General features: G+C 39.8%; 1 protein-coding gene across 1 annotated transcript in view; it reads right to left on the bottom strand.

The window, feature by feature from the left end:
- Positions 1–4,432, bottom strand: part of LOC123971228 (NLR family CARD domain-containing protein 3-like) — a 61,419-nt gene that overhangs the window by 41,570 nt on the left and 15,417 nt on the right. The window lies entirely within an intron of this gene.

The raw sequence follows: 4,432 nt of genomic DNA, 5'->3' as shown, positions 1-4,432 counted from the left end.
GAGAAGGGGGGGGTCAGATCAGTAAACAGATTACTGAACAATATTTATAACAATAACTTTAGTAAAACAGATGCAAAATGGAACGTGTTGCTCTTATGAGGAGGAGGCCAGAATGGTGCAAATGCAGAGGCACTAACCACAACATGGAGGAGGAATTAGTACAAATGAGTGCATTAGTATACATCAATTAAAAAGTACAATGTTACTTTAATAGAATACTGTTTTTATATTGTAAATCTATTACATAATGTTACTATAGTCATTATAATTTCATGTAATAGTTTACTACTAGTATTAGGGCTGGGGCGATTCGTCGCACGTAATCGACATAATCGATTACGTGCGCGTCGCTGCATCCGGTGTGGGATTTTCCCGGACAAGCTCCAGCTACAAGACCATGCCTTTGACCGTCTAAAGTTTGGAGTATTTCAGACAGACACGCAACAACGTGCTGCTCCGTGAGCTCTGTGAACTGGAAACAGCTTCACTGCAGCACAACTGCGAACACGTGAAACGCAAGTAACGTTATCCCGCAGCACTGTGTCTAGACGGCAGCACCGCAAATCGTGTTTACTTTCTGTCGCCACACAAGCACGGCACATTATCAGCACGAGGACACGTAGTCCGTTAAAATGTTTATTGCCTTCATGTTAAAAGTAATTTCTGCCCCGCTGCGGTCATGGTAACGTAATGTTACAACGCGAGTGATGTAACGATCGGCTGTTTCATATTTTCTGTTTATTTAACGGCCATGTATGAGCGAGAAAACAGCTGAATCTAATTACAGACAATCTGTGACTGTCTGTACAGTCTGTGAGTCCTTTCAGGTGTTCAGTGATGCAGAAATACATTTTATCATCATACTGCATTACTTAATATTGAAATGAATCCATGTCAGAAACATTTAAAGTTTTAAGTAAAGTACCCTAATTAATGTCGGTTATTGTTATTATCACAACACATTAGTGACGTGGAAATCTGATTGATTTTAAGATTTGCTGCTATTATCATTAGTCTAATGTGCTTCATCAGGATGATTGAATAAAATATAGATTTATTGATTAGACATGTTTTTGATATTTATTTTGGATAAATTGGTATGTTAATCGAGTAATAGGCAACTTTTCTTTCTTTAGAATAAACAAAATCAGTCGTTAGATTAATCGACTAATCGAAAAAATAATCGTTAGATTAATCGACTTGAAAAATAATCGATATGTACAGCCCTAACTAGTATAATATTTCCAGTTGGACAATACAGCAGTTTAGTTTTTGTCAGTTGTTTTTAATCATTAAATCCTTGTGCAAGAAAAATGCTCTACATTGATCTGTTTTTGAGGCAATGCATATTTAAAATGAGCTAATTTAGGGATACTTAGTGATAATTATTGATAACGAAAGATATGAAACCTTTTATCGTGATAACATCTTAAGCCATATCGTCCAGCCCTAAGCTAATTGTTAATTTTATTCCAAGATAATGGCACTGATTTGGAGTTACTGGAAGATATATTTTTTCTCTTAGAGATAGAGAGATCTCGTAGAGATAGGGTTAGTAGTTTCCACCTGTTCCAGCCTTTGAGCGAAGTTAGGCTAAACATGTCCTTGACCAGAGATGAAAGACCAGAGACTTGATTCAATCGTGGGTAAAAAAGGATATTTCTCACAATGATAGTTCCTTTAACACAAAGAGACTTGTCCAAACTTCATCAGTTATTACCAACAGACAACTTTCGTGTTTATTCCTTGGAGACCGTATACACAAATATCTCCTTGTTATGTTCAACAATGTTCTGAGCAAAGGAACAAGGCTTCCTGTGGCTGTTCATACAACCTCTACACACCTGAGAGTGTCCAGTCTCCAGTGTGGGTCCTCCAGTCCAGCAGATAACAAGTTCACTCCCGAGTCTCCTGGATGATTGTAGCTCAGGTCCAGCTCTCTTACATGGGAGGGGTTGGAGCTCAGAGCTGAGGCCAGAGAAGCACAACCTTCTTCTGTGATCAGACAGCCCGACAGCCTACACGCATACAAAACAACACACATGGCAGTTCATTTGATGTGTCAAATGCAAGAGGAAATTAAAATAAATAAATAATACAATTAACAAACCAGAGAGTTAACAGTAACTATGGCATTGGGATATAAATGTTTAAGAGCCTACTGAGTTTTGTTCAGCTTATGTACTCAAAGATATTTTGGCCCAGATACAACCAGTAATGTGGAGCAGGTAAATTAGTGATGTTAATTTCAACAAATGGCTAACTTAGCAGATGAAGCAGTCCAAAGTAAATCACAGTAATCAAGAAACAAATGTGAAAAATCCATAAATTCAAGCAAAACACGGCGCTTTGAAAGGTTATGTGTGGTAGCTGTGTTGAGCTAGTGCCTCAGAGGCTTTCCGGTGTGTTTTATAGTTTTGTATTTTTTTTTTTTCATAGTTTACTAAATACTGAAAACTGAAACTCTTGCCAAGCGACCCATGTCACCATCCCAAACACCCACTCCCATTCAGCGGCAGAGAAGAGAGACAATATAAGTTCATTGCTGTTGTTTGTGATGACTGTACATTTTTTTATTGTATGGACCCAGTAGTAGACCAACTGAAAAAAATGTAGATTGTTCACCATATTGTAACCATTTGGCTACACTGTTATGAGACGAGGCAAGATCACAATCAATCATCAAGTTTGGTAAGTTTACTATACAGGATATTGCAAGGGTTATTAAATGTGGTGAACTGTACACAATCTTGAACAGTGTTATGCAATCAGAGAGGTGGAGGAGAATTGTAGAAGATTTTCTGTACTGTAAAAGTTAAAATCCTAAGACTTTCACTAAATTTAGAGAAAAGTAATTGAAATTACAAATTCTGACATGATCTGACCTGAGGGTTTCCAGTGTACAATGTGGACTTCCCAGTCCACCACAAAGCAGCTTCACTCCTGAATCCTGCAGGTTATTGTTACTCAGGTCCAGCTCTCTCAGACTAGAGGACTGGGAGCTGAGGACTGAGGACAGAGCTTCAAGACTTGTCTCTGGGAGGTTACAGCCATTCAGTCTGGAGAAGATAAATGACATTAGTGTTAAATATTGAGTCTGGTGATACAGGATACAATCTCTTATCAGCGCACATTAAAATCCTTGCTGTTTTATTCTAAATAAGTTGGAGTCGTAACAATTAATGATGACTAAAACAGGAATAAACAAACATTCACTAATCAAAGTCACATGATATCAAAACATAGATGAAGTTCATACTTCATGCTGTGCAATAAGTAAATCTGAAATGGAACAAACATTAGAAAAATATTTTCTGGACTGTTTTATCTTATATCCTTTCACGACAGATCACAAAATCCCAAGGAAAGCCTGTTTAAATTAATGGAGCTTGAAATAAAACTGACTTCATCTGACCTGAGAGTTTCCAGTGTACAATGTGGACTTTCCACTGCAGCACACAGCAGCTTCACTCCTGAATCCTGCAGGTTGTTGCTACTCAGGTCCAGCTCTCTCAGACTGGAGGACTGGGAGCTGAGAACTGAGGACAGAGCTTCACAGCTTCTCTCTGAGAGGTTACAGCCACTCAGCCTGGAGAGACAACAGTATGGAAACATTATTTTTGTCTCCTCTTAATATATAGAGTATTTATTGATGATTAAATCTCACTTACAGAACTTTCTTGGAGGCTCTGACCACTGGCAGCAGCCTCAGAAGAGCCTCCTCTGAAGCAGAGTATTTCTTCAGGTCAAACACGTCCAGATCTCTTTCTGATGAAAATAAGATGAAGACCAGAGCTGACCACTGAGCAGGAGAGAGTTTATCTGTGGAGAGTCTTCCTGAACTCAGGGACTGTTGGATCTGCTCCACTAGAGAACGATCCTTAAGTTCATTCAGACAGTGGAACAGATTGATGCTTTTCTCTGCAGAGGGAATCTCTTCGATCTTCTTCTTGATGTACTCGACCGCTACCTGATTGTGCGCTGAGCTACTTCCTGTCTGTGTCAGCAGGCCTCGTAGGAGAGTCTGATTGGTCTGCAGTGAAAGTCCCAGGAGGAAGCGGAGGAACAAGTCCAGATGTCCATTTGGACTGCAAAACGCCTGGTCCACTGCACTCTGGTAGAACTGTGTCACTGCAGATTCATCTTTTCTTGTTTCAGACTTCTGGGAGGTTGATTGTTCTTCTGCCAGCAGATTGACACCAGAGTTGATGAAGGTCAGATGGACATGAAGAGCAGCCAGAAACTCCTGAACGCTCAGATGGACGAAGCAGAAGACCTTGTCCTGGTACAGCCCTCTCTCCTCTTTAAAGATCTGTGTGAACACTCCTGAGTACACTGAGGCTGCTCTGATATCGATGCCACACTCTGTCAGGTCTGATTCATAGAAGATCAGGTTTCCTTTCTGCAGCTGCTCAAAAGCCAGTTTTCCCAG

The sequence above is a fragment of the Micropterus dolomieu genome, linkage group LG01 (genome assembly GCF_021292245.1).
Source record: "Micropterus dolomieu isolate WLL.071019.BEF.003 ecotype Adirondacks linkage group LG01, ASM2129224v1, whole genome shotgun sequence".
Lineage (NCBI taxonomy): Eukaryota > Metazoa > Chordata > Actinopteri > Centrarchiformes > Centrarchidae > Micropterus > Micropterus dolomieu.
Note: the sequence above shows the minus strand (reverse complement) of the source record. Positions and strands in the feature narration are given on the sequence as shown.